The following is a 16,810-nucleotide window of genomic DNA, read 5'->3' as shown; positions in this document are numbered from 1 at the left end:
CATATATATATATATATATATATATATATATATATATATATATATATATATACTTTTATAATGGCCATTTCAAAATATTATTTCTATTTGTGTCATTTTTTCTAAGGAAAGAATTCACCTCATCACTTGGTTTCTATAAAAACTTTGTTTTAGGGATAGATTACCAACTCACAGTGTTGGAAGGCATCGCCAACAATCCTAAAATGGTGACCCAGTCAAGGATTGAAGATGTCTCTAATGAGACTACCTTCTAAGGAAGTCCATTCTTCTATTGAATAGCTCTCATTGTTCTGAAGTTTTCCTCTGTATCTTGAGTCAACAGCATATCTGAAGATGATTATCATAATCATTCTTGAGTTTTCTTGAGAATAAACATCAGAAATTCCTTCCATTAATTATTTCTTACCACCCATCTCTATATAAACTTGGGCACTCACCTTTAAGTGTAATGCAATTTATTAATGATCTTCCTAAAATGACTACTAGTACAGTACTTTTACACCTTTGACAAGCAGAACTGAACATGCTAATGTAAATGGTATCTTTACAAGGATGAGTAAAGTATGATGGACATTTCCCTTTTTTAGAACACTTTGCCTTTCAATGCTGCCCAAGGTCCCGTTAGTCATCATTTGTTTGAATTATACTGAACATCGTGATCACCGTGGGCCATGTTCATCAGGTATTCATCATTACTGTTATATAACTGGTCCATCTTTTTAATCAATCATACATTTTTTTTCTGGTGACAACCTTTATGCTGCCTCTTCTCTCACATTTCTCATTTTTAATAACTGATCATGCCTGCTATATACCTTTCCATTGCTCTTTGGTTGAGCCTTATTTGTAATTCTTTTTTGAATGCAATTTTTATGGCTTACAGACATATAGCATATGCACAAACACACAATGTATATATGTGTATGTGTTTAAATACATGTTTGTTTACATATACATACACCATATGTATGTATAATATTCATATATAAATACATATATGTGTGTGCATATATATCTATATATAAACAAAAATAAGTCTGAATTTCATTCAATAAACAATTAATTCTTAACCATGTGCTTATATGCCAGTCACTTTGCTAGATCCCAGGGAAATTTTGGCTCAAAGTAATAGCTGAGAATTCTTGAATGAGTGGCATTAAAATCAACAATACCACAAAATTATGGGATTTTATATACATTTGAACTTGACTAATGAAAGCCACATGAGGAACAGTGAAAACATTCATTTTCATTTCAGTTTTCATATGTAGAAGTTAAATGTTAATAAGTGATGAAATAACCATGAGCTAATATATTTGGCTTAGGAAATATAGGTATCATGAAGAGGGTCATGCAAAACAAGTTTCCATATAATGTTACCATTTTTTGCTTAATCTTAAAACCATACATAATTATTAAATAATGATTCTTTGAAAAGATCACTTAATTAAATTTCTAGCCTATGTAGTTGCTTTTATTGTCTTTAAAGCAGTGATATAATTTTTCTCTACATTTAGTGCTATCTAGATCTTGGGATAACATATATTTGCTGTGAAGAAAATTTGAATCATACTAACATCTGCTGTTATGACATAGTATTTGAATGATGTTGGGCCCATTAAGTTATATTATAGCTATTAACTGGATAACTTTAAGAGAAATCCCATTATTAAAACTATTACTAACAGTACTTGTTATCACTAATAGAATATAAACTGGTGTTTTGTTAGAGGAAAGTAGAGAAACAATAATTTAGAATAAAAAATAGACTTCTGAAAAAATAATCAATTTAGTAGTTTTTTTAAATGAATAATAAAGCCTTTTTTGCATTCCCTTCCCTTAAAAGAAATATGGGTTCTGGTTTATTGTAGAACAAGGCAAAATATAATTTTTTTAATCAAATGCTTTATTAACTTCTAGTTTACATCATTCATTTCTGCAAGATGTTGAGTTGCAAATTTTCTCCCCATTTTTCCCCTACCCACCACTCCAAAAATAGCAATCCCAGTAGATATCTCTTCATCCAATTTGCTCTCTCCCTTATCTTCTTCCATACCCCCTCCGACTTTCCAGTAGGTCATGGTGGATCTCTATGCCCCAGTGCCTGTTTATCTTATTTCCCAGTAATATGTAAAATAATATTGATAATAGTGTATATATATGTATGTATGTATGTATGTATAAATCCTTTGATTTTAAAACTTTGAATTCCAGATTCATTCCCTTCCTCCATTGTCACCCACCCTTACTGGGAAGATAAGCAATTCAACACAGGTTGTACATGTGTAGCTATGCAAAACATTTTCATAGTGCATATAATGTGAAAAACTGACTATATTTTCCTCCCTCCTATCCCACCTCCCACTTGTTCTCTTCTCTACTTTGATCCTGTCCCTTCTCAAAAGTGGTTGTTTCCTACTTCCTTCCCCCCCAAACTACACTCCCTTCCATCATCCCCCCTCTCATCCCCTTCCCCTCTACTCTCCTGTAGGGTAAGATACATTATTTAGTGTTTATATCATTCCCTCCCTAAGCCTTATTCATTGGTAATAAGGTTGACCCATTCCCTTTTGCCTTCCTGTTCTTCCCCTCCATTGTAACCATTTCCCCTTACCTCTTCTATATGAGATAGTTTACCCCATTCTGTCTCTCCCCATCTCCTCTCATTAAATTCCTCTCACCTCTTAATTTGACCTTTTAAGTATCATCCCTTCCTGTTAAAATAGTCCTGTGCCCTCTATCTATGTATAACTGTACGCATAAATACACACATTCACATATGCATTCATACACCCATATACCATCCTATATAAACTTATATATATGGATGTGTGTGTATATGTGTGTGTATATATATATATATATATATTCCCTTCAATAATTTTCATACTGAAAAAAGTTTCATAAATTACAATTATTGTTTTTTCATATAGCATGTAAATAGTTCAGCTTTGATAAGTTCCTTATGACTTTTTTCCCCTGTTTACCTTCTCATGCTTCTCTTGCTTCTTGTATCTAAATGTCAAATTTTCTATTCAACTTTGGTTTTTAATCAAGAATGCTTGAAAGTCTTCTATTCCACTGAATCACCATATTTTCCCTTGAGACATGATACTCAGTTTTGCTGGGTAGGTGACTCTTGGTTTTAATCCCAGCTCCTTTGACCTCTGGAATATCATATTCCAAGCCCTTTGATCCCTCATTGTAGAAGTTGCCAGATCCTCTGTTATTCTAACTGTGTTTCCACAATATTCAAATTGTTTCTTCCTGGCTGCTTGTAATATTTTCTCCTTGATCTGGGAATTTCAGAACCTGTCTATATTATTCCTAGGAGCTTTCTTTTGGGGATATTTTTCAGGAGGTGTTTGGTAGATACTTTCAACCTCTATTTTGCCCCCTGGTTCTAAAACATCAGGGCAATTTTCCTTTAGAATTTCTTCAAGGATGATTTCTAGGTTAATTTTTTGATCATGGCTTTCAGGTAGTCCAATAATTTTTAAATTATCTCTCCTGGATCTATTTTCCATGTCAGTGATTTTCCCAATGAGATATTTCACATAGCCTTCTATTTTTTCATTTGTTTGGATGTGTTTAATAGTATCTTGATTTCTCATAAAGTCACTAGCTTCCATTTGCTCCAGTCTAATTCTGAAGGAATGGCCCTCTTCAGTGAGCTTTTGAGATTCTTTTTCCATCTGGCAAATTCGTCTTTTTAAGGCATTCTTCTCCTCATTGCCTTTTTGAGCCTCTATTGCCATTTGTGTTAGTCTATTATTTAAGATGTTATTTTCTTCCATTAGGTTGTTGAGTCTCATTTCATAATTTTCTTCCAGCATTCTCCTTTCTCTTCCCAATTTTTTCTCCACTTCTCTTATTTGGTTTTCAAAATCATTCTTAAGGACCTCTGTGGCCTGTAACCAGTTCGTATTTTTCTTGGAAGCTTTTGGTGCAGGAGTTATGACTTCACTGTCTTCCTCCTGTTCCATACTTTGATCCTTTTTTTCCCAAAAATAGGAATGTAAAGTTGGATTGCTCTGGTTGGTTTGCTTCCTTTACCTGCTCATGTTGCCACTTAATTACTTGACTTTTGGGCTTTTTTTTGCCACAGTAGGACTCTGCCACCAGACAGGAGAACTTTGTACAAAATGCTGAGGTTTTCTCAGCTGCCAAAGGTATTAGTTGTTTGCCCTCTCTGAAGCCTCCACATGCTCTGGCAATCTAATCACACACCCCAGGACATCCATCCTAGACTGCAGTCCAGATCCAAGCAGGTTAAAACAAAAGTGATTACCCCTCAGACTGGTTGATTTGTCCCCCTACAGTCTGCAGTCCAGAAGCTGAAGCTGCAACATGATGGTGGCTGTATGGCCATTGAACCTCAGCTGCTTTTCCCCCTGGGTGCAAACACCATGCCCTGCCAGCCACTGTATTCCAAAGTCCACACTTCACTGACCTCTCACTTTGTCCTTAGCATCTATTGGTTGATAATTCTGGAAACTGACATGGCTGCTGGTGATCTGAAGTCCTTCCAGGCAGCAGCTGAACAGGCTGCCCTGGGGTTAAAACCTCTGGCTCATTTAGAGCTGGGCTTGGCTACCAGAGTGCTGCACTGGCTGATTCCTGCTAGCCTCCTGGGCTGTCCTCAGTGGCAGGTTAGCTTCTCTGTGTCATTTTGTGGGTTCTGTATCTCCAGAGTTTGTTCAGAGTCACCTTTTACATAAATTGGTGGGGTTGTGAGCCAGAGCTTAAAGGGGATCCTGTTTCTACTCCACCACCTTGTTTATGCCCCCAAGACTTTTAAGCAACATATTATTAATCAAACAAGCAAATATTTATTAAATGCCTACTCTATTGTAGTAACTGAGCTAGATGCTTAAGTGTAACTTATAGCAAAAAGGTTTAGCAGTAGGTTGAACATGCTGGGACAAATGAGTGACAGTTAAGTTTAGTGACTTGAAAAAATTAGTTTAATAAATTACTAAAGGGGCTCAAATTGATGATCTTGACAAATTAGTGCTTTTCTCACATTCACTGTTCATCTCTTCTTTTCATTTTTTCCACAAAGATATTTAGATCTTCCTCTCCTCTCTTCTGCCTTCTCATCTAGTATTTGAGCAATTGTTCTCTCATTTTGAACAAGTATTTTGAAAAATATAATCTCCATCAGATTCCTCTTGCATGTTTCTACATAAAGTAGAACAACAATTGTAGTGCTCCTTGGTAGTCACTGAAAAGGCTTTATATTTAATGCTCTATATATAACATGGTCTTGTATATTTCCCGATTTCAACTTTCTACACAAGAATATTATTATCTAGTAAACTACAGGCAAATGATGGAAAAGTGGATATAATATTTCCCCTTGGATCAGGAGCATCTGTGTTCAAATATAGTTTCAGGCAATTATGATCTATATGAACTTTAGTAAGTTATATAACCTCTACCTGACTCAATTTACTCAACTGCAAAATGGGATAATAACCCCTTTTCCTGGGGTATGAGAATCAAACAAGAAAATATTTGTAAAATGCTTAATACAATATCTGGCATATAATAGATGCCTGATACAAGTTTCTTTTCTTCATTCTTTCCTGCTTATTAACTATATTGACATCAGTAATTGTGAGATTGATTTCTGAAATTATAATTAGCAATGGACTAATAAATGTTATGGCTATATTGCTTCACTGAGCACTCTCTCTCTCTCTCAAGAATATGAGTATAAGAAAACAGTAGTCATGAGGGACACTCTTAGGATCTAAAGGTTAAGGCTGCTACAATCTGCTATTTATGTATATGTGTCAGCAGAAGTAAGGAAGATACAGTTCATGAGCTTAGGAGCCCCATGAGTAACAATCACTCAAGAGGATGAAGCAAACATCTGTGCAAACTAGTGATAAAAATCCATAGTAGAACTAGGAAAAAAGCATAGGCATTCTCTTCCTAATGTTAATTGGTTTCCCAGAAACACAAAATTATCCAAAATGATCTAATAGGGGGCAATAAATTCTACAAGAATTATGCCATAAATGGATGATTGGCCAAGTGACATGATAGCCAACTTTATGGGGGAGTTTGGTTATAAAGAATTAAGTATCTACTTGAGAATTGGGAGTGCTGGTAACTCTTATGAGAGGCATGCCTGAATAAAATAAAAGCAAAACATTTTTATTAGATGATCCCAAGATGGGACATACGGGAAAGAAACTCATACCATGGATGCAATAATTATCTTTCAGAAACAAAAAAGTTTGATATTTGATATTTAATATGAAATGATGTGAAATTAAATTTAAAAAATTCTTCCTTTCTGTGAAATTATATGAAAAATTTAGTCTTGCTGACACAATTTCACTCAAATTGATGTGATTTAGTGGGTCTGGTATGCTTTAGTTTATTCCATATCCCTTTGAGTATGAGGAAAAACACTATTACCAGGTTTTGGTACTTATAGAGGTTTGGATACACAGATATGTCCTATACAGAAGAATTAGATGGAACAATCACTAGAAAAATCTTAATTCTTTCTTTCAGCTATCTTTACCATACACTCTTTTTATTCCTCCAGTGATAGCTGAGGGGCTATTTGGGAAAAAAATAGCACAAATGTTACTGGAGGAGAAAAAAATATAGTAAGAAGAGATAAAATAAGGCCAAGTAGAGAGATGTCTTGTTCTGGAAGGACCACAGTCTTAAGGCCATCAAATAATTGATTTTCAAAATATCTGTAAAAGGGAAGGAATACCCATGGCAAAGTGATTTAGAAGTTATCAATAACCAATGAAAGAAATGACTTCTTTCCAATTTCTATGAGATATTTATTAGAATAATTAGGGTATCATTGGTGATGATTAAAGAAGGGAAGATGAAAACTTTAGCAAATAACATTATACAACAGTCATACAATTGATTGAAAGTTATAGAGAATACAAAATTTCTGGCACAAATTATTTAGTAATTACAAAAAATGGTGATTAAGTGACACTTTTAAAGTCACCAAAATTACTTTTTTAAGTGATGCTTTAAATGCTTTCCTCCAAGTGCTTCCCATGTGCATATTTAAATGATATAACATACTTTGAAAGATATAAAAATAGATAGAACTTACCCTTATCAGATGATATAAGGCAATACTTACTCATACCATGCAAGACATAAAGCAAGGACAAGTATGCTTCCTAATGTTTTGTCATTGTTTTGGAAAATGATCAACATAGAGTCTAAATAGAAGTTATTCCATTTATATAGTTAAAAAAAAACAACACCAAATAGTCTTGTTTGCAAATACATTAACCTATTTGAATTAAATTCTGTCAATATTCCAGCCACCTGTATAAGATTTTTTTAAAATACGGCCTATTAATATAAGAAATGTCAACTACATAACAAGATCTATTGTCCAGTCTGAGATAGACCATTGATTGCATAACCCATAGATCTCATTCCATAGTTCATGTATCTTTTACTCTCTTGATGGACAGTGATCTTGCCCCCAATAGAAAAGACTGCATGGCCAATGGAAAACAAGAGAGTTCTTTTAATGAGAGAAATATGACTAGAAAAGGGAGATGGGTAAGTCATATACCAAGAGAAAATGATAACTGGTAGATAGTTCCATTGGTATGTATGTAATATCATGAAATCTAAAGGATGGGCATGAGTACATAGACTCCACCCTCTCTGGAGGGCTTAGAAGGACATGGACAAGAAGGACACAAGAGAAGTAGGTGGGAATGGGTTCAACATAGTTCTTTACAACCAAAAGGAAAAAAAATTGTTTGGCACCAACTCATTTTGTTTGACTCCAAAGAGTTTTTTTTTTTTCCTGGAAATCCTATGGAAATCTTAAACCCAGCCCTTTTTTCCATCTTCTCAAGAATCTTCTTGAAGTTTAATCTCATTGTTTAACATTTATTAAGAACCAGTGTATGACAAACACTGTGCTAGTAGCTCACCTGACAATGACTGTCAGGTGTGCATGGAGTTTGTTTAGATTCAGAATGAGCATGTGGGTAAAGCATCTTCTCTATTTCTTCCTTGTAAACAACAAATAGTGGGAAAGCATTATAAAAATTTGATTATATGATAGTACTATGGAAGTTTGGAAAATAGCTTTTTGGAGATAAATGACCCAAGATTAGAGTACAGGCTTCAACAGAAATTTAGTTGTGTAATCTTTGCTTAGTTATTGACCTTTCTGTGCTTGCTTCCTCCTCAACAAAATGGAGGCAAAAACTTGCTCTTTCTACCTTCTAGGGCTGCCTTATTTTAAATCAGAAGTCAGTATATGTACACCAATCATATCATTACCACACCATTATCATAAATCAGTCAGTTGACTAGTAGAACTTAAAATCTTGACAGTAAGGCCAGTCTCATTGTCTTTGTATTCTCAGTGCCTCACATAAAGTGTGTGACATCACGGATGTATAATAAGGAATTTCTCGATTAATTTATCCACTAAACATTTCGTCTATTTCCTAACTCCTGAAAAAGAAGTTTAGAAAACCTTGGTTTTCTGAAGTCAAATGCAAATTCCAACATTTTTATTTTTCCAATTATAAAAGTTCCAGATATAGAACTGACTATTGTGCTATGATGAATTTTGCCAAGATTGAAAAGTCCTAGTATCAGTTGGTTAACCACTAGATGATATTTTGGGGAGTGGTTAGTAGGATAGCAGAAAATCATGAAAAAAATTCTCATCTGATCTACACTGATGGAGGGTAGGTCCATGTGAAAAAGTAACAGATCTTTTTAGGAAAATTGAGTTTTAGAATGATACCACCATCATTTACACAAGAAAAAAAAAGATATGACACTGTGGATAAATTGTTACTTAAGCCCATGGTTCAAATCTAGCATCTGAAAATTTTTAACTGTGAAACTATGTCTAGGAGGTTTAATCTTTCTAATCTTCAGTTTTATTATCTATAAAATGGGCATGATAACAGTGCTTGTAGTACATACAATAGTTGGATGGCTCAAATGAGAAAATGTATAACAGCTGATTTCCAAACTATAAAGAATTATGTAAATGGCTACTATCTTTCTATTGTATATTAGAGATTTGCTTCTTTAAGGAACAGGTGCATATGTTATTGCATGTACAGCATTTTTTTTAATTTTTTTAAGTCAAATATTATTTTCAAATAAAGGCAGCATGACATACTGCATAAATAGCTCAAGTAACAGTTGGGAAAACTTGGATTCAGATCCCACCTTGAGTCCAAACTGAATGCTGGTTACAATGGACAAGGACCTTCATCATTCAATGTCCCATGAAATTCACTAAAATTCTAAATTGCATAGTAAGTAGAGAACTGCCATGGTGGAAGAAGAGAGAGACCCTTGCATAGGGCTCCCTGCATCTCTGAAATCACAAGCACAGTCAACCAACTAATAAACATTATTATTTGTTACAAGGAAAATGAGCATGACTTAATTTACTTTACATTATAAGTGGAAAATAACAATTGGAATGATTAAAAGTAACCTTCAGTTTCAAGTCATACAAATTTATTAGACATAGAATAGGAAGGAGGTATGTTCTTTCAGTTCTTTATACATACATCATCCACTACATTCGTCAAAATAATCGTCAAAATAATGTCATGTTATCATTTGTTTTATTAAAAGTTTATCTCCTTTTTCCCTAGGAAAGTTATGTGTGTTTAGTATGTATAGAAGGGGCCAATTGTGAGTGTGGGATGGACAGATGCTAACTCTTCACTTTAGCCCCATTTCCATGTACCAAGAGAAAGAGAGACAGAGACAGAGAGACAGAGAGAGACACAGAGAGAGAGAGAAACAGAGAGAAAGAGACAGAGACATAGAGAGAAACAGAGACAGAGAGAGACAGAGATACAGACACAGAGATAGAGTCACAGAGACACAGAGAGACAAAGACACAGAAAATGAGAGACAGACACACACAGAGAGTCAGAGAAAAATGAGAGGGAGATAGAGAAATACAGGGAGAGAGAAAGTTTTATAGTTAGTTGGTATTTAGAAACATAAATTCTTATAAATATAGAATGAGACAAAAATTTAGAACTGAAGGGAACCTTAGAAATAATCTAATGTAAACATTTATTTTAGAAAAGAAGAACCTAAATCTCAGAGAAGTTGATGTTCATGAGGACACTACCTGCTAGAACTGAGGATGCTGACATGGCTCCTCTGACTCCTAGGTCCATCCAAGGCTATTTCATCTGCTGCACTAAAAAGCCATTTCATTTCCTAGATCATAAAATAACATCTGGGACAAAATTTTGCCAGTGTTATTTTTTTTCCTGGTACCAAAAGTTGTGCCCCTGTTCCAATGTGCCTATAAAATATTACACTGCTACATAGTGATGACTTAGTAACTTTTCTCTAGAAAAAATGAAAATTAATAAACTTTTAAATAACATTAATTAGGAACAGCACACTGTATTCCTAAATTCCTATGAATTATTAAACTTTAGTAACTTGGGCAATTGGGGTAATAGAAAAAATACAAAAATGATATTTAAAAGGAAACTTACTCATTTTTGGTCAATGCATTATTCAATTATACAACAGATTCTCATTTTAGTTTCTGTGAACCAGTGAAGTTATTGAAAAGAAGCCAAAGGAACACACACACATGCGCGTGCACACACACACACACACACACACAGACAAACCCTGTTGTCTGACTAGTAGAATGAAAATATATATGAACTATGAGAAGAGTATTTTGCTTGACTTTTAAATGTCATTCATACAATGCTTCTATAATACTGACAGCCCATGTTGTTAAAGATTAAAAAGTTGAAAAGAAATTCAGCTATTTTATAAAAAGCCTACAATGGGATTCCAGAGGAGATCGAATATATTGGAAGTAGATAAGCAGCCACAATTTTTACCAAATGTAAAATTGCAGTTAATGATCAATGTCAGGAAGTACTAAATGAAATGAATTAGCATATAGGTACATTGGTAAGGGGGACACTACCAGGGAAGAAGTGTCCTTCTTGGAGGAAATCCTGACTGTAATCCCATGTTCCATCTATTGTGTTACCTGATTGAATCCTTAAAAGGCATTTATTAATCACCTGTTATATGCCACAAGTTACTGTGCTTTAGCAAAAAGAGAGATTCTCTCATAGCCGGGAAGATTTGAGTTCAAGTGCTTCATCTGGTAAATTTTAGATGTGTAGGTTGGCTCTGTGGTGCATTTGACTGTTAACCTAAAGGTTCATGGTTCAAAGCCACCCAGAAATAAAATTCTTTCACCTATGTCTCCAAAAAACTTTAGTATAAGCAGCAGGTACAGAATGGTAAACTGTCTTAACATATGGGCTAATCCATGTTGAGGGTAATTGACAGGTTTCAAACCTGTAATATATTCAAACCTTTCATAACCTGTCAATGTATCTATAACAGGCATGTGAAGCTATCCCCCCACAGAATGGCTGGATTAGAACAATTTGTTCCAAAAACCAGGAAAGGGGTGGAGGCAAGAATTGTGGAGCTTTTATAGTTTGGTCATGGATCAAATATGCCAAGGTCATCCACTGCATCGTGGGCCATTGCCAGTCGTCTTGAATTTTGTCCTGCAACAGGAAGAGGTAGTGGGGTTGACTTTGTGCAACTCTGCCTCACTTAAATCTAATTCATATGTAATTCAAGACATCATGCATGATGTCATTGGTGAACAAGACTAGCTGTGTAACCACAGGAAAGGAAGTCATTTAATCTGTCATTACACAAGGTAACTTTTATTGGTATATGGTGTTTCCTGATCTGAATCTAACACTTGCATCTGTTTCTATCCTAAAGATTACTATGAACCAAGCACTGTGGAGTCCTATGTACACAACTCCAAATCCAAAGATATTTTATGTTGTCTAGGAGCTGACTCTTCTACAGGAAGAAAAAAAACAGACACAAGAGAATTGTTCATGGAGAAGTACTTTGATCTAAAAAGTTATGGGATGATGAATGGAGCCAGAGGAGATAGATTGACACAACCCCTCCAGAAACAAAAGCAGAGTTTATTGTATCATAGTTTACTGTTCCAGAAGGGCAGGGGTGGACGGGTGGAAGGAAAAGAATAGCTCTAGTGAAGAAACCAGCAAGAATTCTAGGAGAATGTTATGGAGAAGGGAGTCAGAGAGAAGGCAGGGCTTCACATAAAATCTTCTCCAAATGGAGCCAATAACCAATTAGGAGAGCAGGGCCACCATGCAGAAGTTCCTATAGGGCTAGTTTTCTGGTGTGAGTGGTGAGTTGTTTCTCATGAAAGTTGTGGTATAGGTGGGTGCTTGGAAAGGACTGAACATTTTGATTGATGGAGAAAAAGGGGAAGGCATTGTTCTGCTTAAGGCAATATTTGATTACATAAGAAACTATATGTTCAGGTTCAAATGAAGTAGGGTACTAACAAATTGGATAGTATTCAGAGGAGAGTGACTAAAACAGTGAGGGATCATAACAGATGAGATTCTCTAAAAGGAATGAGAGAGAAGAGACAATGTAGGGACAAGATCACTATATTTAAGTATTTGAAGGTCTGTTATCTAAAAGAATTATATGTCTATAGCAATGCCCTGGGGATAGAACTAAGCTTAACTGGTGGAAATTGCTCCAAGAAGCAAATTTTAGCTTTCAAATAAGGAAGAAAATAGTTATTGTAATAAGCATTATAATACTTATTATTATTTTAAAATGTAAATTTAAAAAAGTAAAATTTAAAAATGGAATGAACTCCTTCCAGCTTTAGTAAATTCACCATTAATAAATTTCTTCATGTGAAATCCTGATATCTTTTTTCCACTTATTTTTCATTTGTGTTTCTTTTTGTTCTGGGCTTGTGATCATGTCAGTGTAGGGGACTCCTTGTTTGAAAATTTTCTCCACTCTCATAGATCTTAATTCCTTTTTAATTTGTATTGTTTTTAATTGAATTTTTTTCTTCTTTCACTGGTGGAGGAGGAGAAAGAAATGCAGAACTCTTATATCATATAAACAAACCCAAGCAAAGCAAATTCCTACAATGACCAAGTTGAAAAATATGTTTCTCATTCTGCTTATTAATTCAACATCTCTTTGTCATGAATTATGTGACATTCCTCATTAGTCCTCTCTAATTGGGCAAGCCACAGAGGGGTCAAATGATTGTGCCCATAATCATAAAAAAATAACATTTATGCTGACACAACTTGAATCCAGATCTTCCTGACTCCAAAGCCAGCCTCTCTTTATCATACCAAACTGCTCTCATTTGCTGATGATGTACAAATTAAATGTTTTTTAAATGCCAACTACATACAAGACATTGAGTTGCATGAAGGGGATACAGAGGCAAAAACAAACAAATATTCACTGGGTCAAAATACTTTATTAAGCAATTATAATGTGGTACACCCTATAATCAACATTAGGAGTATAAAGAAAAAGATAAAACAATAAAGGATCCCTTCCCTCCATGGATCTTGTATGTACTTGTTTTCTGCCTAATTAGGAATTTTATACTCTAATGGGGCAGACAACAAGGAGACACAATATCCCTATTGGAGAGTCCTTGTTTCATGGGTACAGTCTGTGTGAAAGCATGGCGATTGAAGATGAATTGCATGTTGGGACAGAACTGGTAGGCCAGAATATGTGAAGGAGCTGAATAAGGACTCAGTTGGGAAAGGAAGTCAAGAACCAAATTGTAGAAGGCTTTAAATACTAGGCATAAAAAGTTGTATTATATCTTAAAAGAAAAGAGGAGTTGCTAAAATTTTCTTAGCAAGAAAGTAGCCTAGTGAGATCATGTTTTATATACATTAAGGTGATAGTTTTATGAAGGCTAGATGGAAGAGAGTAAGAATTAAAAGCCGGGAAGACCAACAAAGAAATTGATGTAGTTGTGAAGATCAGAAATGACCATGTCTGAACTAGGGAAGTGGCTTATGAGGGGAGAAAAGGGAATGGATAGATTCACGATTTGTAGCAGTAGAATCAAGATTACTCAACTAATTGAAATGTAATATTGTTTGATATTTTCAGTCACGTCTGACCCTTTGTAATGCTATTTGTGGTTTTCTTGGCAAACTTACTGTAAAAATTTTTAATTTCCTTCTACAGCTCATTTTATAGATGAGGAAATTGAGGTAAACAGGGGTAAGTGACTTGCTTGCAGTCACATGGCAAGTAAGTGTCTGAGGCCAACTTACTCAGGAAGAGTCTTCCTGACTCCACGCCCAGCACTCTTTCCATTTTGTCACCTCGCTGCCCTTCAAATATAAGAGTTATCATTTATATAGAGCTTCAGGATTTGTATAATGATTTACATATACTATCTCATTTGATTCTCATACCAGCTTTGGTGGGAGTGGAGGAGGCAGAGATAGCTATTATCTACATTTTATAGACAAGTAAACTCTGGCAGAGGGAGATTAGAAGTCTTACCTGAGGGTACTAAGTATCTGAGACAGTATTAGAATTAGGAGCTTCCTGCTTCCAAGCCCAATATCCACTTAGATGCCAGTGAACATACAGGAAAGAGTCGAGGGTTACTCTAAAATTTGATAACCAGGGGCAGCTAGGTGGTGAGTCAGGAGGACCTGAGTTCAAATATGACCTCAGCCACTTTACGCTTACTGTGTGACCTTGGGCAAGTCACTTAACCCCGTTTACCTTGCCTTCACCTTCCAAAAAAAATCACTGAGTATTACAAGGGTAGGAACCTCGGAACTTCCATAGAAATGGGGTAGCTGGAAGGATGGGTAAGTTTAGGGAAGTATAAAATTCCTCTTCTCTTTTTCACAGTAAATTCGAGATGGCAAAGGAACATTTAAGTGGAGATGTTTAGCAGGTAGTTGAGGCTATGAAACTGGAGTGACAGAAGAAGGTTAAATGTTGCAAGGGGATTGGTATTCATTTTCAGGGATGGATTGTACTAGTTGACCCTTGAGGTCCCTTCTAACTCCTATTCCGTGATTAGAAAACCACTCATGTAATATCCATTTATCATTAAATTAAGATAGATATATAATAATGCCTAAGGAACACAAAATGCCTGGCTGTCGCACAAACACTCCTTGTTTCAAATATTCATCCCTTAATATTAACACAAAAAAGTGAAAACAAAGATAAAACATGTTAGTTCATCTTTCAAAACTTCACTTTCTAAAAATCCCCCATCAGACTGTCAGATGCTCAGCCTTGATTCATTGTTTCATCCAACCAAGTGCATTTTGAGATTTTCCCTTTTGCTTACTCTCTTTAATACTGCTATAAATTAAAATCATCTCATTTGCACTATCTGTTGGCTACATTCAGTCACCCATGTAGATGTATCTGAACTCATGAATCAGAAATGTGTGATTCTTAAACGGAAACTTTAATTTCTCATTTTTAAAGATACAGGAACAATTAGCACAGTCACCTGCTCTCATATCAAGGATAATGATGTTGGCTCCTCAGTTAGTATGAATGTTTATTTAACATAGAGTTTAATGCCCCCAAGATAAACATGTTTTATTCTCTTCCATAAGTGGAAATCTGACATTCAAATATGAAATCAGTCTGTGTACAGTCACCTTAACTGAGCATATTAGCATAGGCACCATTTCTTTAATGTGATGGCCATGAAAAATCAGTTTAACATCTAAGAATATATTCATATTTTTCATTTTCCTAGAAAGGGGGGGGGATATGGTAACCACACATTTTGATTTAAATAGGAAACAAAACAAATAGCTTCTGCTTAAAAGCTCCTACATTCTTGGGAAAGCACTTCAAAATTATCATTAAAAAAATCAAAACCAACAAAAATATTTAGACCAAAGTAGTGACTGCTTTGAGGCCCCTGTTTGCTGAAATCAAGATTCTACAGAAAGCAAAATAAATCAATGCTGAACATACAGGGCATTAACCTCACTGCTGCAACAAGTTGAAATTTTAAATGCTTTGTTTCCTGGTGGTTCTCTACCAAACTAAGCTAACAAATAGCATTATTGATGTCTTTTTGTGTAGCAGAAAACAAGAATGGTGTTTTTCTTCAGAAAAGTTTCACAATCATATTTTCCCCCTGATAGAAGCAGTGATATACCTCCTTTAATATGAGTTCATTAAAGGAATAACAAAAGGTTATCAAAATGTACAACTGCTGAAACAATTTTTCTGAAATAGCCTATTTGGTATCTTGAGTATCCATACATCAAAGACATTGGCTCTCAACCTGTGATGAGAAATGCCAAATATTCTCTTGAGTACCATACTTGAAAAGATGTTTAAGAGCTTGCCACTCATTTACAGGAATTACCTTTTGGTGCACAATAAAAAGTAGAAAAATTACCTTGATGTCATTCTTTTCAGCTGCCTTGGTGGAAATAGGCCTTATCTAATTGTTTGGTATGCACAGAAAACAAAATGTACTCTAAAGAAAGAATTCACTGATGTGATTATAAATGCATTGGCCCTTTTCAGTTCCTCTCCAGATTTCATAAATCTCCAACAACCTGGGTTTTTCCCTTAGCTTTTATTGCAGAGGCCTAAATTCTGCTGCTCTAAGGAGGGCAAATTTATTCCAGAAAGACACTGCAGGAGCAGTCCTTCTTAACTCAAGCAGCACAGATTAAGCAGAAAGAAGCCCATTAAATGCCACCTTCCATTTTAAGGGATCATTCAAAGACAAGTCATCCTGGGTCTCCACTCCTATTTCTTGCACTGACAGGCGGATGTAATGTGCCACTCTTGTCAAAGCAGTCAAGGAGCCAGGGCTGAGTGAACTGATAGTGATCACATCCCCAGTGGACTTGCAAGGCTCAGGCTACATGCCCCATTGCTC

General features: G+C 35.2%; 1 protein-coding gene across 1 annotated transcript in view; it reads left to right on the top strand.

The window, feature by feature from the left end:
* The window catches only part of NRG3 (neuregulin 3), a 1,209,945-nt gene that overhangs the window by 865,056 nt on the left and 328,079 nt on the right, over positions 1-16,810 (top strand). The gene's annotated exons all lie outside the window — the stretch shown is intronic.

The sequence above is a fragment of the Petaurus breviceps genome, unplaced genomic scaffold (genome assembly GCF_028583685.1).
Source record: "Petaurus breviceps papuanus isolate PSGF00001 unplaced genomic scaffold, PetGlider_PUasm1.0 90740, whole genome shotgun sequence".
NCBI classification, from domain to species: domain Eukaryota; kingdom Metazoa; phylum Chordata; class Mammalia; order Diprotodontia; family Petauridae; genus Petaurus; species Petaurus breviceps.
Note: the sequence above shows the minus strand (reverse complement) of the source record. Positions and strands in the feature narration are given on the sequence as shown.